Genomic DNA, 22,513 nt, shown 5'->3' with positions numbered 1-22,513 from the left:
GATAAGTTTTCGTTTATTAAACATTAAATATGAATCATCATCGTAAAGGCAAAACCCTTAACAAAAGTCAAGCTGCACTTTCACTCCCAAGCAATACGCTCTTGGGTGTGTATGTGCGTGTATGAAGTACAGAATCCATCCTAACCGTAGTATAGTGCGACGGCTGCGGGCAGGTTAACTAGTACCAGGCAAAAAGCCTTGCAAACTTTGCAAGGAAGATCCACTTTACGGCTGCATTAACCGACGGAGCGCGCTGTTGAAGCTGAAGATATACTTCTTTATCGCTTTTCCTCGAGCAGAGAGAGAGCGAGCAAAAATACACATAAACACACTTAGATATACACGAGACCGGGTCTGCATCGGTTGTACCGCCCGTGCAGCACCGTAGCGTTGTGCTGCCGTAGCTTTCTCGCGGGGGAGAACCAAACCAAGAAGTGGAAGTGGAAATTAATATTTAATGCTCTACCAGTTTCCAGCGGCTGTCTATTTCCAGTGTCCCTCTGGTGAATGCATCAGCGTTAAGTGGCTTAGTTTGAAATGGGAAAGTTGCGGGCAGATACGAAGTAGGGAAGCGGGAAGAGAGTGGGGATGGATGGCAAGATGTGCTGAACGGGCAGCAAACCGAAACAGCCCGAAAGCTTTCAAGTAATGTGTTTGCCAAGAGGACTGAGAATGAACAAATAGCTGGGAAATGGTACTCGAGAATGCGAGTAAGTTAATCTGCACAAGTGCAGATTTTAGTGAGCGATGCGAGATCATATCGCGTGCCGGTTGAGTTTAACTTTCACCATAACTGTACCGAAGCCCGTGTTGACACGGGTGTAAGCTAATCTTACTGCTACGGCTGTTTGTGTTGGCAGTGGCAGTGATTTTGCGATGTTAGCGTTGATAACTAATACTGGCAAAAGAAATATTACATATTAAATGTAGCCGTCAATACGAGACATGGTTTCCTTTTCTTTCCAGAATGGATACAATAAAAAGCACAATGGTTCACGGCGGGGGTGCCATTTTTTTCTGGTACGATGGAGACGCCTATCTATGGTGATTAAAACATTTCGCCCACAAATTACACCGGTCATGGTTTGTTAGTAAATTTACATAATACGTGGTACAAGATTCTGGGATGTGGTGAAAAGAAAATCACCACGTGGGAGTTGTTTTATTGGTCTGGATAATAATTTTATTTACCACAATTTTTATTGTGGTACAAGATAAGATGTTGTCGTATTTATTGCGCCTAAAATATTTTTCTGAATGCAATTTATTATAAAGCATTGCTTTATTAGAAATCTTAGAGTAACACAACAGTTCACTATATTTAAATAGAACGATCTGTTACGGTCGATTTGATTTTAATCGAAGAATCTTTTCTTGTATTTCTTTCCAGCCACATTTAGACAAGCGATAATATCTTCTGGTAAGTAAAATGGTCAAACTATACCTTGTGAGAAATACTTCAATCGCAGTTTCTCTCCTCTAAGCGGACTTTCTAGTTGTGTGGGAAATTGTTTGTGGAAAATGGACCATAAACCAAATGGGTTGAGGGTTTTTTTGTGTGTTTTGTTCTTAACTTTAGGTACGAATAGTTCGAGAGAAAAGTTCCTTTTTACAACACTACAGTGAACGAATGGAGAAAACTTGAAGCTGGGATTCAAAAACTATGGGACAGACTAAAAGTTTTATTGCAGTGAGTTCATTGTGCATACATGTATATGCGCCTAGCTTCACACACACTCATGTATAGTGTTCTCAGATTTAGGCATTATCTCACCCATTAGTACAGAATGAGCGTTGCCAGTATAGATTCAAGCGTGTGAGGCTTTAGCAGCCCAACGAAGATGGAATAAATTAGCAGTGAGGTTATCATCTTCCCACAACCGGCAGAATTCCGACACTGGCCGGTACTTTATACGTTCGTATGACAATCCTCCCCATGTGTGCTTTGTGTGCCGTGGTTAGGCAGGCTTTTATCCGGGAGCTTTAGCGTATTGTAAGGGAAATCGTTGAGTGGAAAAAGGAAATACTTCATAAAATCTGACTATGATGTGGCATGTCCTTCGCTTTAGTTCGTGCCATTGCTGTGCTTCCCAGTGCGCAATTACTGATGCTCGCTATCGTGCGAGCACGAGCAGCCAGGATTCATTTGTCTAGGCAAAGTGTGAACAGTTTCCCAAGCAGCTGTCATGCGGTGCCTGGGACTGAGAAGTGACAATCGGAACGACAGCCTGTTTGGCGAGACTGTAGGGGTGTTTGCTGCAGTACGGGAGCTTTTCCACCTGCGCGTACCGGACGCATCACGTCAGATGGTGTGAAATGCCTGTGCGAACAAGCCGGGCCAACGGTGTTCAGTGTCATTCACAGGACACACCGCAGCTCGTGGTCGATGAGATATGTGATGTCACGTTCAAGTGCCCTCGGTTGAATCATTAGCTAGGATCTAAGAATAGGCAAGAGCTCTTGGCTTAAGAACTGCAACTGGTTTTCCCCCCTATGCTGAAGCTATGTGGCAGATTGTTCACAGGCCGACCTAAACCAGGCACTGCAGTAAACGGGACCCGGTGAATTAGCTTCAACATTTCTGCTGAGTGTTTGAGGTAAAAGTCACCCCGTACGCCGCTAGGCACAGACATACGGGCCGCGGCACGAAAGCACAGACGGGGTTTTTTGGTGGAAAGTTTGCCCGGGAATGACACTAACTTGCCCAGCATGTGCTTCGTTATCACGCCGGGGCGGCGAGTGGTTGCCGCACAAAATTCACCAACACCTTAAAACCGGCCTGCCCGCACCGTGTTGGCGAGTGTGGCTCGATGAAAGGATTGAAATCATTTGCAGTCAATTTAGCAGAGAATGTGAAAACTGCCAACTGGTATGCTTTCAAACCGACGGCCGATCCCGTCCATTATCATCAGGGTTCCTGTACCCGTGTTCGGATCAAAGGCAGGTATAGAGTTTTGGTGAGCACACAACCTTTTCCTTCGCCGGTTTATGGGTTCGAGCGGGAGGGAAAATTTTAAGTGTGGGCGCCTCCAAACGCAGACTTTGTGGCTTTGTTTGAAAGTGATGGGCGTCTTGTTTTATTTTCATCATTCATGCTCGGTTCTCCATCGCACAGAGGGAACGCAGCAGCTACATACTGTTAAAAAGGAAGCTGCATATTCATAGGCTTTACGCCCATGGTCCGGCTGATGTCCGTCGAGTGCTTTGTGTAGAGCGAAGCAAGTGATATGTTTTTTTTTCTTCTTCTAATCTTTCATCCAACTTCAAGCTGGGCCGGTTTTTGTTTGGTGAAGCGAATAGTTTCGAAGCGTCGATTGAGCGAGAGGGTAACTTAATTAATAAACTTTTGTAAAACCGGGCCCGATAGGGAAGGTCGCCGGCACCCTTCCAGATCGGAAGTTGTTTAGTTGTGCCAGCAGGTGATGAGAATGGAACGGCCAAATTGATCAGACTATCTGGTCTGGGTGGAAAGTTTACCATTTACATGGATGAATGCGCCCAATCGTTGTTTTGGAGCATGGTGTGAAAAACAAATTTTCAACACCTTCGATGGTTTTTGATGTTTCGGTGTTTCACTGGTAGAGTTTTGGGCAATTACAAGGCTGACGGTTGGGTAAACATTTTGACACGTAGTTAATTAAAGAATCGAATTATATATGGTGTCATACGGATTTATTGGAACCATGTTAAGAACAAAGTGATAAAATAAAAAGAAATAAAACGAAAAGTTTTATAATATTTTTCAGCAACTACATTTCCCTGTGAAATTAAAAGGGGAACTTAAAATTTAATATTCTTGTTAGAGATAGAAGCTGACGAGAGTTAGATTCTGGTATTTTAGGCAAGCACGATTTATTTGTTCTTTTAGGCGCGTGTTTACGTGCGCCAAAATATTAGTCCTTTTCTCTACTCTTCTAGCTTGCTACTGATCTTTGACCTCTCACGCACTGCCCTACTATCCCACACTCACTCTCCCTCGTATCGCTCTCTGCGATCGTGAGTGCTGGGTCCCGCTGACAACAAGTGTCGGAATACAGCGGTACGTATGTATTCCAACAATTCTCTTGCGTCAGAAAGTTTGATATTTGCAACCTTTTTTTTTCTTGTTGCATACACACATTTCCTGATTGATATTGAAGTGAATTATCGATGCGAACACAATGGAAGTTGATCCCAATTGAATCATGCTTAATTGATAAACAGCTTTTTTGTCTGCTAATTTGGAAATGAATACTTTTTATAAATATTAGAAACTTGAGAAATCAAACGAAACGTGTATAAAAAAGGGGAAGTGCGTTGCCAGTCTCATTTTATAAATGAACATCATTTTTCATCGTGTAAAAAAAATCAATCATTCATATTTATTGTGCCATTTTTATGAATCATTATTTTAAATTATTGAAGAGAACAAAAAATAAACCATCCTACGGCTCAGTTTGATCGTTTTCTTTCACAATTACAACCCACATCGAAATGGAACGCATACGCAGACATGTGTTTTCTGGTGCGTTCTGAGAATGATGCAATTTACAGCAGCAAAAAAGGAAGATAGGCAGCAACTCGTTGCAGCAATATGACAGGAAATGGCGCGAACGACAGTGTATTCCTGTTGTAGTACCGTTCGCTGTCGTTTGTGACTGCGAAAATATAATTATTTTCACTCTTAATGAATTGCATTTTTCCCACCAGGATGAACAGCGTTGATGTATCGATGAGACTTTTTTTTCTTTTATTTGTTCCTATCCATTGGGACGAATAAAATTTAATGAGCGAAAACGAGCGAATAATACGAGTCTAGTGTTTTGATAAAAAAGGCCCAGACAATGGAGCGATAGGAAATAATTATTCCCTAATGAATTTGGTTGTATCAAAAATGAATTTGTGTCTCATTACGCTGATTGTAATATAGACTGACCGTAACAGTCATTTTCACTGGAACGCTTCATTTTGGGGTTATTAAACGCGATTTTTTTGGGGTTTAACAATCCTAAGGTAGTTGAAATGAATTTTAAATTATGTTATATATTGTATAGAATTATTCTATAGTAAGATTTCCAATATACGATAATATATTCTCCAACTCTTCGAAATTGTTTAAAAATCGTTCGTGGTTAGAACGAAAAACGCTTAAAACGATTGTTACTTCTTGCGTTAAAGTAGATATAGTTGTTGTGAATATTTATGAAGCCAAAGAAAGTTGCAATACATTCTGTTTGTATCATTTTGGAAATTTAATAAACAGACGTAAGGAATTAATCGTTTATTAAATTATATAGTATGATTTAAAAAGGTGGTGTAATGATTTAGAATTGCATGAAAGTAAGTATTTCATTGTACTAAACGTCCATTAAAGCTCATGGTTTAAAGGACCCTTAAGGTTCCGGTTTAAGGGAACGATATCTCGGAAAACGTTTTAATGCCAATTGGAAAATCTATTTTCTATTATGAGAATCTATTTTCTTAGAAAAGAAAATTCAAAAACTTTCGAAATTTGAAAATAGAAATGAAAAGTCGTAAATATTAAAGAAAATTTCTATTTCCTATGATTTTACAAATTTATTCGACTAAATTTTTTTCATCGTAAAAATATGTAAAAATATATTTGTGAAATTTTTCACCATGTCATTAAATATAAATTAAGTTTCTGTTTTTCTATACTTGTGTGTTTTTTTTTTTGAAAATGAAGAATTTTTGCATCAATGAGATTGAAAAGTACTTCTCAACATTAACACGATATAAAGCTTACGGTTTGATGTATAAAACAATACGGCAGAAGCAAGTGCAGGCATGTTAAGGCATGATATGGGTAGCAAACACCGAGATGATCATTGAAACGAGAACATTTAACCTGATTTCTTTAAAAGCATCCAACCCTAAGGGCGATGTCGTTCATGCAACATACATCGACGATGGATCGTTCGTATCAGTTCACTCTGCACCGGCTCAAAGCATGGTTCGGCCAATCGGTTGTTGCAGGCTTCAAATTCCAAATCGGTAGAAGCAAACGTTTCCATCGATTGGAAGCAAAGCAATGCAAATGGTTTGGTCTGCCGGTACGATGAAATGCATTGAAGTACTGCTTGCTCGATTCTCACAAGCCTTCACAGATAACGTGAAACATCGAAAGGGTTGGCCGGTTCGGGATTGGCCAACCTTCGTTTTGCATTGAAGTAAAGGAAAACAAGTACAAGCAGAAATCGTGGTACGTCATGAAATACTACGGCACGTATTAGAATTTCTTCTGCCTCATTGTACACAGTGTTTTGCTACCAAAGAACTCCACCGGTTAAAACGATTACTATGAAATGTAGCAGGCTTTATCTGTAAACAGTTTAAAGAAACCCCTGGGTTTTCCCCGTACTGAAACAAAAGCACCTTAAATACACGAACGATCCCTTTCGCAAACATTCCACCGCATCTTCGCAAGCTGTTGGGAAGAAAATCGCGAAAGCAACCAGCATACAGATATGTACCGCAGCCAACGCCAGTGAAAACGAATGGTTGTGTAAAAACCAAAGAAAGATATATGGTGCTTGTTCACAACTTTACAGCTTTCCTTTTTTGTGTGCTAATGTTTTCTTTCCACCACCACCATCGGTACACTGGTGAAGCCGTGGAATTCGCAACGTTTGTAAACCCTTTTTTCCGTGTGGTTTTTGGTGCATTTGTTCCACTAGTTCCGGAAGCGGAGCATTAAAATGTATTTGCTCTGGCAATCAATTGATCCGTTCTGTGGGATGTGGCAGAGGCTTTTCACATTGGTGGGGATTTTTTTGTTCAAAGTGGCTTAACTGGTGGTCCAGACTACGATGGAAATTGTAATAAAGGAAATGTAATACGAACAATATTTTGAAGCAGATTCTTTTGTGTGTTTTCAACTGGTTTTTATGATTTTGAAAAAGGATAAGAAATTGAATTTTAATTTTATCATAATTCAATATTTATAGTCCACATCAGAAGCATGTTTGTGTCTCAATTTATAATCATTAAAAACGAAAAAAAGCAACTAAACTTTTCACACAGCTTCTAACTACGGGTCGTACAGTAGAAAACTTTTATGACACTGTATCACTGATGCTGGGAAAAGCATACCAAACTTTTACCAATGCAAACTTTTCCCATTTTGCATTGCAGCCTGTCTCAGTCGACAAATGTGACAATGCAGCTTGCAGCTACCTGCAAAACTGCATGGAAAACAATGTTCTTCGTGTAATAAAAAAAAACACACACACACACAAACTTCCCCATAACACTACTGTAGCGTAAATAGCATCCAAATTTGAAAATAATGTAGCTGAAAAATAAACATGGAATTTTTAATCTATATGGCAACAAACTGCTTCACGTTGGGAATGACAGTTTTTGTACAAACTTACATGAGTGCAGGATTGGGGCTTTTTGTTGAAGATCACATTTTGTTCTACCATTGCTAACCCGTTGAATAATTCTGTCCTGTAACGGGAAAACAAACATGGCTCCAGATGTACAAATTGAACATGTAAAAAGGCTTATCGATTATGCATGCTACATGAAGGAAATCCATTCGCCATGTTACACACTGGAAAGACGGAAGATGCTGGTCGGTGTTATGAGCTGAGAAGTCGTGCCGATTCGACAAGGGTTGGTATGGTTCGAGACATCCATTAAGTACATTTTGGGCCCAAGGAAAATTCGATAACAATCGTACGTTCACCTTTCATGTGCTCTGCTGGTTGTTATGTTTGATTTTGTCGACAAAAATATGTATGCTAATTTGTGTTTCGTACATGTATACAGGCATAATTTGTTCACCACAGTCATTGAACTAGGGGGTAAAGATTTCCAGCAGTTAACAGTGGAATGTCTTTTCCATTTGAAAATTTAATTTTTCGTGTAGCAAAGTAAAAGACTTCCCTAGAATGGAAAGACTGGTTTTACCGTTCGTGGTTCGTATGTGGCATGTGTTGGTAGTGTTTTTGTGACTGTTAATTAAGCTCGGTTTGTCGGTGTCACCGGAATGTTGGGAAGTGGAATCATTTCCATTGGTTCAATTTCCATGCTTAGCCTCCGACAAGAACCGTTCTAATCTCTACCGTTTACACCTAGACTGGGTGGTTGAGCTTTGGTTTCGGATGGATGGAACGTGCGTGGATTTTCATTTTTAACTATGTACAACGTACCGAGAGAGTGTTTTAGGCCGGTTTTCTTCCCATTGTGTGAAGGGGTAGGGTTTTTTTTGTTTGCTACCAACGTGAAACCAGTGAAACCTTTTCCAGTGTTGGTAGAGAGGCACTGTATAATCCTCTTTGTTACCGAATCGAATTAGGGATGCATTCGTTACATGATGCTGCCTGATGCTCGTAGTTGAACATGAATGAGAGGTGTATGATAAAGGTAACAGGAGCATATAAAAATGAAAATTCATTAGCACAATGGAGGTTTTGGCACGGGTGCAATAATTTGTAATTTGTCATGTGCAGTAAAGCCAGGTATGTAAATGTTTCGCATCGAAGCAAATGAAGAAATAAAAGAGTATTTGGCAAAAAACAGAATGATTAATAAATTTTAGCAAGATTTACCAAATATATCTGGACATTTCTCAGACCAACAGAAAAAATAATTTAAATTTGAATATAATAAACAAAACCCAGGTTGGCATCGAGACTCTTTATGTCCCGCCAATGAACCGCTTTGAAATTTTCCTCATAAACCCTTTTTTAGTTCATTTAAAACTTATTGGTAATTTAAATAAACCTGTTTTTTGCTTCTTAGGATCGGCCAGGCCGTATCGAGACTTATTTTACAACTTATTTTTATCGTAACATGGGTTGACTATCCGGCTAAGTGGTAAAATAAGTCTAGTAAACCAGAAATTGCCGGTGTGACCTGTAAGGTCGTTAAAAAGCCAAGAAGGGAGAGAGAGAGACAGAGAGAGAGAGAGAGAGAGAGAGAGATGATTTAAGAATTGACCTGATGAATTAATGAGGTGTATAAAAAGACACAAAATACTTCTTGAATTTACTGATTTTTTCTTGTAATAGGTTCTTTAGAGACTGTGTTGCTGTCTTTACGAACTATTTAATTGATTGCAAAATCAGTATTCATTGACTAATTTTTTTTGGCATTAAGATAACAAAGAAAATTGAGTACAAATTTGGCTGTAAGTCTTTTAGATTTAGAAACGGGTCAAGAAAGCGACAAATGATTTATTGTTTTTAACGTAAAAATTACTTTGCATCTAAATGACGTAGAAATGGAAAATAGACATAAAAAAAAATAAAATTCATTTAAATTAAATTCAAAATGCATTTTAATTAAATTATTCGCCAAGAACAAATTAGTTTTTTTTTGTTTAATTACTATTTTAGTGCATTTATTTATTGTTGTAAAAGAGAGTTGTATAAGAGAACCGTATAATGATTTATAAAAAAAATTACGCTTTTTTTGAATTTGTGAGAGAGTGATTATAGGCAAACATACGACTTATTCTGATATTGTATTGTTTTTATTTTTTCTCATCAGTACGATGTGTCCATCACTTCTAGTATTGAAAGTAATATAATTCTACCAAACCAAAAAAGCTCTCGCTCTACAAAGTATAGCCATACGCTTTTGTTGTTAGTCGCTCTACTGCCAATGTAATAAAATACTTCACGATGAGGCACCATTATTCATTGACGTGAGGTAACTGTTATACCATAGCAAGCTACCAAATATTTCATTTTGTCCCACATGCACACACATACACGCACATCGTTCCCAGCTAAAGTCTAACATGGGAAAAAGCTCCAACACCCTGTCTCTCTCTCTTTCTCGTTCTCTTTGCTCCCATCGAAACACTTGACGGGCTCATTTATCACACTGGCAGGCTGGTTGCTGGAATCCTTGTACCTGTCCGTACTGTTGGCATAAAAAGTCCGAGACAGTTTTGCTGTATCTCCGGGGCCGCGCTGTCCAGTACGTCTGTCTTGTGTCCCATGCGTACCACCGGTATTGAAGCGGAAAGTGAAACCCTTATCAAAATAACCTGTCCGCCACTGTGGATGCCCCTAACCGGTTGCCGGTCCATTGTTTTGCTGGTTCGGGAGGGGGGTTTTAAAGCGAGCCGGCTGCTTTGGCTGCCGCTTTGTCTGAGATACGGATGTCCAAGAATCAGATATTCAAAAAAGGTAAAATCTCCTCCTGCTCCTCAGTTCACTTTTGCTGTGCTGCTTCATGTATCGTACAATTTTCACCGGCACCAGAACCAGAATACCGTCGTGTAAATCCCTTAGAACAATAGTAACAAAATTCACCCAGGCACACACACATACACGTACAAACAATGAAATGGATCCCATCATCCTTGAAGCGGCAGCACACACCAAATTGTCGTCCCCCCAACCCGTCTTTTCGCGGGAGGGGCCTTTTTAAAACAAGATTTTCCCAGTCTCCAACGCTTCTTCCCATGCTTGCTGGACGGTCGTCAGGCACACAGTGATCTCATAGTGTCCTCCGGGTGCCTCATGGCAGCATCACGCGCTAATCTGCTTCTCGGTGGTCTCCAATTGGAGCAAGCTTTGAAGAAGGTACTGTACGTGGGTCGCCAAACAAGCGAGTGGGTGGGTTCCCAAAAAAAAAGGGAACCGTTTCCACGTTTTCACCGTTCATTCCGATGGAAACGACATCGTCGTGTTTGTGCCCTCCTGTGCCTGGGTTTTGCGCTCATCTGTGACATTTGCTGTCCTTCGACGAGCTTCTCGAGCCCCGTTTTAACGTTGGGCTCCGGTTAGTCTGTTGCTTAGAAGGCACTTCTTGCCGTTTTGCTTCGGAAAAATCGGATCAGCGTGAAAGTGGAATGACGCCAAAACAAAAAAAAAAAAGATCACTTGCCCGGGTGTGACATGGAAGTCGGCAAAGCTTCGCCGAAAAAGCTCGTCTAAGCGGATGGTGTGCCGTGGAAAGGAAAAATATTTCACTCCAAAATCTTCTTCCGGCCGGCCATCCAAGCCCTTGCGCCAAGTAGGCGAATTCGATTGTACGTTTGCTGTGTGGTTGCTGCTGCTGCTGCCTTTTGTTGTTCTGGCAATATGAAAATGTTGAAAACGCGACGGCACAAGTGACACAGTTGCTAAGTCCACACCGGGTGGCAAATGGGTGGAAACCAAAACTGGTGGAGAATATGAAGGAGCATAATTCGTAATCCGATAATCTTCACACTGGGTGCGGGTGGATTAGTGAATATTGAATGTGACCGGATGCGGGAGAAGATGCTCCGGGTAGCTCCCCTCATCTCGCCCATGATCAGAGAGACCCGCGCCATAGCATTCCGTTTGGTTGAATGTAGAAATTTGCTGCTGGTTGTTTTTCCACTCCCTTTCACTCGGAGATCGGTTTCGGACGCGGAAGGACGACGGTGGAACCGTTTGATGGTGGTTTGCTCCCCGCCAGTTGATCTCGATGGCTTTATCATGGGATTTGCCGTTTCGCTATTCGCACTGCACAACCGTGCTTTTGGCGAAAGGAACCGATCATGGTACGTAGAGTTTGGTATTGCGATTAGAATATGGGGGATTTTAAAATATCCATCGTTTTGCTCTATTGATTCGAGGGGTTTTCTCACGCGGGAAAACGATTATTTGTGGAAGGTTTTTCCTAGTTTAAATAGCGGTCTGGCGATACTTTGTGGGAGAATAATTGAATTTCTTATGTACTCTTATGTCACTTAGCATAGCAGAGAAGATAGAAACCGTGACTATGACCAAATAAAAAAAGGTAGCAAAACAAAAGCTAACGGCAATTGGGCGATAAATTACGTGTCTTTCGTTCAAATTATCTACTGATAAGGTACATACAGGAGATCAAAACGCACCCGCTAGTTCTTATCTACCAGCGCTACAATTCGTACGGCGTAAGTTGAATATATTACCGCCATTAGCGCATCGAATGATCGGTATATTAGTACGAAATATCAGGAACTATACACCGAAAGCTGACCATTTGTAACATTGCGCAAAATTGAGGGTACGAGGATAAAAATCTTTCCCCCTTGTCCCTATCGATGTATCCCCGACGCCTGTCTGTAATGCCTTCGGTGGCAAGAAATTAATGTGTTTTTCCTGAGCGGTCTCACTAACGGTTCCGGCTGGGTTAGATCGTTCTATCCAGAAATGTTTGGCCCGATAGTGGTCCAGTTTATCCCCGGAACCTGGACACAGGACGCACCACAGTAACCTTTGATTGTGCATGGGGGCATTTCTACTAGCCGGAACGTCATTCGGGATAGTTTTTTTTGCCTTTCCTGCGTTCGCTTCGGTTTGCTTCTTCTTCCTGTAACACAATGGTATGTGGCAGGGAAGGTAAAGGTACGTACGCCTATGTTGAAATGCACAAAGCACAGCAAAATCTCATTAACAAGCAAATAGCTTCGCCCCAGCATTGCTTTTCAAAACTTACCGATGCTGGTGATGGCGGTGGTTGTGGTGTATTTGCCGGTATCTCATCTTACACAAACCATTGTACGGTATGCCCATCGGGGAAAGGCACGATGGCGGGCATCGTATCGTGTGTGTGTGTATGCCGTATCGTTTTCTCCATCCATTCTGTATGCGATGCCAATTTGGCACGAAATGAAGTCGGGTCACGGGATCGACGTTAGTCTTCGATACATATCAATTTTCCCGCTCCGGCTGTACCACATCCGTTTGCTCCCCTCCCCCGCCTTATTCGTCGATCAAGGAGCATGGAAAACCGTGGCGAAAAACCGTCTCTCTATTTCGGGTTCTGGTACGTTTGTGTGTGTGTGTGAATGTCTATTTTGCTTTCTTCGCGTACATAGGAGAAGTAGTTTGAGTGAGAAATAAGTGAGTTGAAGTGCAGTTGATGATAGTAATTTATTTCATTAATTAAGATTTCATCGACCGTTCACAGTTGTTCGCCTGAAGCGCCTGGATCGAAACTGTGGGGAAAGGACCGAAAGATAAGCGAACACTGGAACGATGCTGTATCATTCTAATCGGAATCATTCCCTTTCGTTGTTCCCTTATGGGTCGATAAAGTATAGAAATAGCATTTGAGTACGTAAAAAGATAGTGAAATACACCGGTTTTTTTTTGGGACCGCAGCGTCCTTACGGCTCAAAGTTGGCTGACTGTAGTGTTGAAGAAAAATGTTCACCAGAGAAGCACCAAGAGTAAAGAATTCGCAAACCTTTTTGGGTGAAGAGCGCAAGGCATGGCGTACCATAATAAAGTTAATTGGAAAATGATACCACTTCGATCGAAAATGCTCGTCGGAGCGAAGCTGGTTTCAATTGACACCGATTCTGGTTCTAAGCTTGCTTTAAACAGACGAAATATATAATCTTCCCCCAAGCCATTTTGGAATCTGGTTCTGCTGGTGCTGCTGCTGTAAACAGGCAAATGCAAGATATTCCCGTTCACAAAAGAAAGCAACCCAACAATACACCAAAAAGTGGCTTTAAATCGTACCATTGCGCAAGTCGATGCTAATCCCGATGCTTCCACGCTACATTATTCATGAGAGCATGGAAAGTTAATTACGTTCCAGGGGTTTTTTTTTAGTTGGCGTACCGCGATGCTCACTCACCATTTTGTATCGATAAGTTAAAAAGCATAAACATCGCGACCGTAGCCGGTAACGGTATTTGTGCCCTGTTGTGCCAAGTGCTAGTGACCGGTATGAATAATTCAGTACCGAAGCTTTAGCTTGCTTCCGTTTCAGTTTACTCATTTCATCCCACGCCGGGGTTGTTTTTTTTTGTTATTGCTACGAACGTACCCGTTGTGGTGATAAACAAGTTCCAAAACGGTTCTGGCAATGAGCGTGTAACTCATTTTAATCAGTACCGTTTCAATTAGAAAAGGAATGTTAGTATTGTGATTGAGAGAAAAAGTGAGTTATTTACCTGTGTCTGCATGTATTTGATATCCATTATTTGAGTTGACAATAATATGAACCATTTTAAGTAGTTAAAACTAAATGTTTTTAATAGAATTAATTTTTTTTTAATTGACCATAGTTTCATGGTTCTTCTATATAGTTTGATAATCATTTACACACTCTTATTGTGAGAAATACTCTCGAAAACTGGTGAAAAATACGCGGTAAAGAAGTGTAAAAAATTAAACCCATGCAACCTTATTGGCGCCTTTTTGTTTTTGTAACTGTATATTCATTTGAGTTCATTTTACATGTAAAGTTCATCCTAATTCGTCCTTATTATCCTTGATTGTCAAATCTAATTATAGAAGTGAGGTGTGTTTATAGTTCCTGGTTGAGTTCCTTTGTCGTAGTTCAAAAAATAATTCATGTAATATTCAAATTATAGCTAACATTAAATCTCACACTTATCAAATGAAATCAAACGATCGTAATTGATTTTATGAGACACATAAATATTATTATTTAAAACCGATTTCCATTTCCTGTGCAATAGATTTGGGTTTAATTTTTCCACGGCCAAAAGCACATTTTCCAATCTTGGGTAAAATTACAGCGAAAGAACGTATCTATCAGTTCGATCGGAACCATATGCTAGGGAAGAATGAAAAGCAAATTCATACCCAACTGGGAACGATTTCCGTGTGCTAAACAAACAAACAAAATAGCGACAAAAAAAGCACACACACACACATGCGAAGAAAACCCCCATTTATTCACACATTCTACCCATTGCACACCCATTTGCGGCAAAAGCTCGTAAGCACGAAGCAGCAACATCTATCGCACGCGAGAAGAAAAACAAATTCCTCTTCCGCGATGGTTCGCTTCCCGGTTTTTGCGGGGTCCCCGTCGGAAAGCTGATTGGTCGGAAATCGGTTTTTGTGTGACTCTCGCGCGATAACCGTCCGTTTTTTCGGTGTGTCTTGTAAAAAGTTCGGGACAAAGAAAAACTTTTCCCTCCAAATCACTTTCGCCACACGGTTACACAAACAGCTGGTGTGAGATGTGGCATCCTGAGGGGGGTGTGAGAGGAGCAGTGGAAAAACTTACCCCTAGCTAGCTTAGCGGCCGTATCTGGAGCTCGGCGTGTACCATTGGTCGGGGTTTTGATGTTTTGGTTCTTGCTGGTGATTGTTTCCGGGCGACCGGAACCTGTGTGGGTAGTGTTTGGAAAACGGTACCTTCAAAACAAAAGCAATGTATGTTTACTGGGAAAGTATGTTAGTGTTTTCTCAGCTTAAAATCACAAAAATGTCACCAGTTTGGTTCTACCGAATCGGGCAAGTGGCGGAAAATACCCTTTCTGGGAATAGTTTGTATTCAAACGACTATGAGTGGTTTTTTAAAGTGTGTAAAGGGTTTTAAAAGTACTAAAGTTTGGCAAGTAGATTTCAATTATTGAGAAAATTACGTATCTGGTTTTTGAAGGAATTAGTGTACAATTTTTTATGGGTAATTATACCACACTTTCTCTACTCTACAGTCAGTTGTTATTTTAAAAGTAAAAGAACATAAGTATTAAAAAGATAAAAGAGGTATTTTATGTAGTTATACAAAATGAAAAGCATCGAAGCATTTACATCGAAAAATTGCTTCATTACACGTGTAACTAAAAAGCTAGTTACGGCGAATCATCGCAAACACATCTCTTTTTCAAAAGGGGAAAATCATTTTAAAATTTGATTTGATTCGATTTTGTTCGTCAGAATGACACAAAAATAATCTTTCATATCGTATATAAGTCGCTGATGGGGCGGCCTGGTGCTGTATGTGATAAACGGCGCCGGCCCACACGGCAGGACTGGGGTTCAAATCCCACTCGGGCTAACTGACTATCTTGCTACTTGGTAAAAAAGTCTTGATACGACCAGGCCGTTCTAACCGACCAAAAAATAAATAAATAAATAAATAAGTCGCTGATATAATACCCACTACAAGTTCAGGAACAAACTATATTTAGAGCCAGAAAAGACCAGAATTCCTCTTAAATCGCTTTAAGTATGTCGAAAAAAAAGATGAACTTATTGTTATGTTACGCACTGTAGTAAAATGCTTTCGCAAGTGAGAAAGTTTCCTTTCTTGACAGGCTGTGTATAACTTTATCACCAGTTCATGCTCTAAGCAGGCCGTGATGTATGCGGTTCGCAGCTTCATTCACTACTACTACTACTACCACTACTGCTGCTGCTATAACTACCACCAGGAGCAACATACACATTCCCTGGCCCTTACACCGGAGGCATCAGCAATCTCCCAGGAGAACGTTAACGAGCGGTTGCACCGTTGAATGTCAAAATAAGCGAATAAATCATTCGATGGCGCGTAATATTTCCTTATTGCTGCCAGTTCATGTAATAATAAATTTTTAATAAATTTATATGCATGGATATTTCCGTGCCCCGTGAGGCTGCGGTTTACGGGTGCGCCAAACCAGCACGATTGTTAAGGCACGTGGGTAAACTATACCCATTCACGATGGCTGCTTTTTCAATGCATCCTTTCACTGTTCCGGTGTGGTATGGAATTTTCTGCCTTCGCACACACTTCTGCACACAAACGCGCGCGAGCGACAGTTGCTACGATGTTCCCATCCACCCGATGGAGCACACTGCTGTGGCCCCAATGCTTGATTGATGAGTGCCCGGAAACGGAGTGAAAATGATTTACTGCGACAGAAAGGAATTTCAATAAAAACCTAAAGTCGATGAGCGCCCATTTCGTTTGTCGCCCGGTTTTGTATTTAGTTTTGTTTGCCGTCGTGATTGCTGTCACATTCAATTTCGTATATTCGAGGGTTGATTTCTTTAATGGGATTTAGCCAGCCTGCTTGGATACCTCTTACGTAATGTTTGTGTTTTGGTGGAACGCTCGGTTAACCATTTTAGGTGCCGAGTGGGGGAAACAAAATGCTCGTAAAGCAGCATATGAGGTCGCGATACAGGAAACACGAGCACGAAACGATTCGTTATCCGCAGAGGAAAACGTTGGCAGGAACCAGGGTTTCCGCTATTCCGGCCGGGAATAGCAATGGCAGCAAGTTTCCATCGTCACTACTCATAAATCTCATGAGTTGTGCCACCTCATCATATCGCTCAGCGTGGTCACGGACCTGTTTTTTCCGTGCTTTGGATATCTTTATCCCTTGTTATTCCTTCACTGGATAGTGGAGAACTCGGTAAGTAGCAAAGCTTGGAACATAATAACCACACACACCAACGCCCTATTGGAAAAGAAACAGCAGGCATGCAGGGACGGAGGCGTGCTAAAGCAATATAGTGAACAAAGTAGTAACAGCAGCAAAAAAAAAAAGCAAGAAAATGGTTACGTGAGCGAAACTGAGCAAAAATATGTTCCCCAGTCGAGGGGGATCGGAAAGAAACGAAACAAAAAAAGCTCTGTTTGTGGGAGTCCGTTTTTCTCTGCTTACCGTCGGTTGAAGATTGATATTTTTCCGTTTACGGTTTTCGTTTTTCACTCCATGCTCGCTGACCAGTTATTTCACATTCCATTTCCTTCATTTGGTCAACACCACAGGTCGAGAAGCGGTGGAGGAGACACACTAGCGTTAGGGAAATCTGTACGGCCAATGTTTTTGCCCCTGATGGTTGAAAAAGGTGGTCAAATCGGGTGGGCCATAAATTATCGAAAAATTTAATAAAATTAAAAAACAGTGAAATATGGGCCATGGTGGAAAATGTGCGAGGACACGCAAACCATACACCGGATGGTCGGTTGCTGTAAGGGAAGTAATGTTACGATGTTTCGGGTGTGGGTATCTTCTCCTGCTTTCTTCAGCCAGTTAGCACAGGGCAGTAAATCAATCGATTCTGTGACCTGTAGATAGCATCAAAGTATACAATTAATAGAAAGCTTTGATGGTGATTCCTATGAAACGTTAAAGTAGATACATTCATAGAGACAATATAAATTATTTGATGAAGACAAGGTTTTTTTTAAAGGTAGAACTTCGTGACAATGAACATGATTTCAAAGGAGCCAAAATTAGATTTCGCTCAATGTACTACGAAGGGTTACACAAGTGTTGAAACAATGTCGTTCCATTGAAACTGATAATATATTATTGCACTACATGACACACCTACCTTTTGTCTTTCATGTTCACGATTGATACGATATTTGAACAATAGGTGTGATTTATTTCCTCTTAAAAGTTTCATTATTCAATTGCGTTACTCAATCAATTACCTTTGAATCATGTTAAATTGTGTCTTAATATTGATTAAATATTTATTGTTATGCTTCATTTGTGATCATTTCATTCTAATTTGGGGATTTTTTTTAATAATTAGAAATATTTTAAAGAAAAAAATAGAGTTGTTATTACAAGAAAATAATGTAAATAAATTTAAAACTATAAAAAATATTTAATATTTACTTATACCAATTTTTTTGGAAATAAACCGATGGAAAGATCACACACGCGCCAGGCATTAAACGGTAACAAACTGTGATAAAGTTTTATTTATGATGTATGAATTTATTCGCTTTAAATTTTTCCCTTACCGTGCTAATCAAACCGCTACCATGGATGATGAATTATTTCCCTGCTACCACCAAACACCGGGCGTCTCCATTTCCTTCCAGCACACACCAAGAAAAAAAACCGCAGAGAATCAATCGTTTGATCAATTTCACGCGCGGATCGAAATTCATTTTTAATCTCATTTGTCAATATTTACTCGTCTGTTGATGATCAGCTTCTATTTTGCGCTTTACGCTTGAAGTTTTCGCTTGAATATTCGCTCCACAGTCATGGCAGCTTTATGTCGGTTGCTCGGTGCCGTGTACGCTTGCATTCTATTCACGGCTTGAAAACGTGGCTAAACCTTTCAATATGAACCGTTCTAGAGGAGCACATTGAGAGAAAAAAAAAACCGTAAAAAAGAAAGCAAGCATGACACGAGCTACGAAAACAGATCCAGCGACGTGATGCATTGAAATCAATCGACTCATCTTCATCTTTTCCAGCTTGGTAGCGCACGGTTTAATGCAAATAAAAAGAAATCCTATTATCATCCATTGCTCCCTGTTCCCGTTTGTTTCTGTACCGGAGTTGTAGCGAGCCGTAAGAAGATCCAGCGTTGTGTTTTTCATTTTTTTTTTGCAGCAAACGGTGAACCCATCGTCTGGTTATGTAGTGAAACATTCTGCTTCTTTGCTCCGAAACGATTGTTTGAAGCGAACGGCAAGTAAACGCAAACTAACCTTGTCCGCTTGTTGGTTATGTTTCCTTTTTGGCTTACGGTTCCGTTTCGAAGAAGCAGAGCACTGATACATTGGCAGTGGTGGCCGCACCATGAATGCTCCTGTCAATATGCAAAACGAGCATACTGAAACATTGCAAGCGGGCAGTGGGAAAAAAGTATCAGAAAAAAAGAAATGTAAAGAAAAACAATCGGAAATACGAGACACAGTCAGCATCACCGGAAAAGGGAAAAAATCCTATCACTACAGAAGTAGCTATATAATGGAATATGGCGTAACGAGAAGCAGTGCTTTTATTGACCACGTGTGCACAATGAAAGGAAAGGAAACCCCAGCATTATTGAACGGGGGTTTCTCGATGTGACAATATGCGTATGATTTTTTTTATTTAAAAAAAAAGAGAACGAGTTATTGATCACCCTCACTAACTTCACTTCAACCCCCTTGTCTTGACATTTTCCCTTGAAAGAGAAGAATCTTCATACAAAGTGGTCTTTTTGAGTGGAATTTCAATAGCATTAAGCAACTGCGCGTGCAGCTGCATATATGGTAACAGATTGATTTGATGGAAAACTTCCGAACGCAGCATAATATGTATCAGATTAGATAACGTTTTATAACATATATCTTCATGAAAATTCCGTTAGTTGAAAAGCTCTATTACCATCGCAAATATGGCACGACAATTGAACGATTTGTCGCAAGTGCTACTACCTGACTGTCTGCGTTCCTACACGTGCGGAACCATTAAAAGGAAATCAAAATCATTGCATGAATATCCAATATCGTACCATTCTTTCCATATAATAGGAATCTCGTTGCCATAGGAAGCTGCTTCGGCTAGGTTTAAAGTTATGATGCACGTAACGTGGAATTGTTCTGTCTGCTCTTTATTGGCCTATATGGTTCAAGCTGCTTTTCCCAGCCTGTAAGTGATTCGAAGCCTATAGCTATTGCTATTCTGAGACCGAGCGGGTGCTGGTTGATTTCCAACGAAATCAGTGAACGGATACTCACTTTTCGAAAATGACGACAATGGATTTTTGATTTTCTCTACCCAGATTTTTTTTTGTCGTACAATCTTTTTTTTTGCATAGTCTAGAGTAGTCCAGCCACACTGGCGTACACCTCCCCCCATTTGAAGAACGGGTTCGGTTCCTGGGTTCGAAATATATGAGCTGCGTTTCCATAAAAAGATATAAGATTTTCCAAAGGCAGCTTTCCTTTACGGCGGAACGGTCTTTGATGGCAAAAACCACCACAATGCTACCCGAAAATGGTGGACCAATTTTCTTTTTTGGGCATGCGATTTTATTTCCCCTGGCTGACAGTTTTTTCTTTTACAGCGACAGGAACGCTATAGCGGTGGCTTCACTTTTATGCCTCCTTTAAGGCTTTTGATGGGGTTTTCTTTCTCCTTTTCTTTTTTTTTTTGGTTGCCTCTATTCTCTTTCGCCTAAACCCACTTGCTTCCTGCTTCAGTGCGTTCCTTCATCAAAGACCGGTGTTCGATATGCAATCGAGAAGCACCACTTACGCCCGGAAGAGGGTTTTGATCTTTGAAAGGTTCTCCGGTCCGGGGGTTTCCATCGCGTGATCAATTGATTTGCATACTTTACGGTGTTGATAGAGCCATTGACAGGCTGGTGCAGTTCTTGTTTTTTTTTATTTTCCTTTTTTCTACTTTGTGTCCAGCATATTTTCACCATACATTGAATATTAAAATTTTCCACTTCATATCGGGGAACTGTTTGTATGAAAGAAAGAAATAAGAAAAAAAGCTGCACGTCTTGCTATAATCGATTGGAAGATTTTACGATTGAAAACGCACACCAACACGTTAGGGTGGCGCTGGTTTTGCTTCAGCCAGCAATACCAGGCCCTTCCATACCGCCCTGTCACGTTTGGCAGCATTAACGATAGCTGCTGTCCGATATATCCTTCCCGCAGTACATTCGATTCGTTACCGATCTTTTTGTCGGAGGGGGGAGGTAGCACGTGCCCACAATGAACAACCCTTTTTATGGATCGCTTTGCGACCGTTTCGTTTATGGCCGCTACACGCTACTTTAGCTGCTGTATGGCAACACTAGCACCATCGATTCGTAACCAGTACTTTGGAGCAATTTCGGATTCGACCTAGAGCTTATCGCTGCGTTAACTTCGCCAAAGAACCTTCTTATTTACCCTCATCAGTTTTGAGGGTGATGTTTTTTTTACTTCTTCAAAGTACAAACATACCTAGGTTAGATATAGCAAACGCAATCGACAAGGATTTGGCTATAAAATTTCCGAACTTAATGTTTGCTGTAGATGAGTCTTGGGTGGATTGAATTAAAGTCTCAATTGTTGATCGTTTGTGATAAGCAACATATGTGAATGGGTTCTTGCTTAGAATTTTGTGATTGAGTTAAAAAAGTGTTCAAATATTTTTTTTAATACGTAAAACTTTTTGTTTCAAAATTGCAATATTTTTGTAAAACAGTAATACCAAACTGATTATTGACTAGAAAATGTGTTTTATTTCGGAATGTTCTGATTTTTCTAGTGTATTTATAAAAGTTCAAGAGACATATCAGAATTTTTGGATTATGCTCAGGTTTTACGAGAATTTGACTAGTTTCTGGAGCTTATGTCTGTTGAATTCGATTGTGTTTAACACTAGATGTATCAAGCTTTTTAAGCGTTTTTTCCTACTTGGTTAATTTTTAAACAATATCGAGGAGTTGAAGAATATTTTATTGTTTATTGGGGATTGTACTATAGAATATATATGTAAAAATCCTGTTTCAACTACCTAAGGATTGTTTAAACCCAAAAAAGTAATGGCACGGAAATGAAGCGTTCCAGTCAAAGTGACTGGTCCGGTAGTTCTAGTGTTAAAAATACACCAAAATTCTTAATACATCAGCTTGCAAAACTTCAAAAAAATTGGAAAGAATTCTCGACCTACCTTTACCTATTCCAACATAAACAGTTATGTTTTCGCTTTTCCCAGTTGAAATCAAAATCTTGAGTAACTAAGAAAATAATAAGAAAAATACGAACGTTAAAGTATTGTTTTGTGTGATAACAAGAAACTTTCACAGAATCGCTTAGTAAAACAATGGAATGAATGAAGAACGATATGATACAAAAATAAACGAATGATCCTCGATCGATCTGAACGATATCGGTCAGCTTGTTTCACTTTGTTAAGCTTGCTACAAATTGGCAATAAGAACTGCTAAAGTTAAATCTCATATTATGCTTCCTCGCTCACGTGCAAATGTTTCCACTGCAATAAAATTAGTATAAATATTGAAAAACTTTTTTCCTCCCGCACTTCAATCCAATGCTTGGGACCGGTACGATGATACTTGCT

General features: G+C 40.2%; 2 protein-coding genes across 10 annotated transcripts in view; one reads left to right on the top strand and one right to left on the bottom strand.

Moving 5' to 3' along the window:
* Positions 1–22,513, bottom strand: part of LOC125761714 (probable proline--tRNA ligase, mitochondrial) — a 289,722-nt gene that overhangs the window by 113,163 nt on the left and 154,046 nt on the right. The gene's annotated exons all lie outside the window — the stretch shown is intronic.
* LOC125761688 (cadherin-87A) overlaps positions 1–22,513 on the top strand; it is a 159,327-nt gene that overhangs the window by 68,531 nt on the left and 68,283 nt on the right. For all 9 annotated transcript variants that reach the window (XM_049423116.1, XM_049423115.1, XM_049423114.1 and 6 more), the window contains one exon: positions 1,391–1,420. The gene's annotated coding sequence lies outside the window, so the exon portion shown is untranslated. The remainder of the gene's footprint in view (positions 1–1,390; positions 1,421–22,513) is intronic.

The sequence above is a fragment of the Anopheles funestus genome, chromosome 2RL, assembly GCF_943734845.2.
Source record: "Anopheles funestus chromosome 2RL, idAnoFuneDA-416_04, whole genome shotgun sequence".
NCBI lineage: Eukaryota > Metazoa > Arthropoda > Insecta > Diptera > Culicidae > Anopheles > Anopheles funestus.
This window is presented reverse-complemented; position numbering and strand designations above follow the sequence as displayed.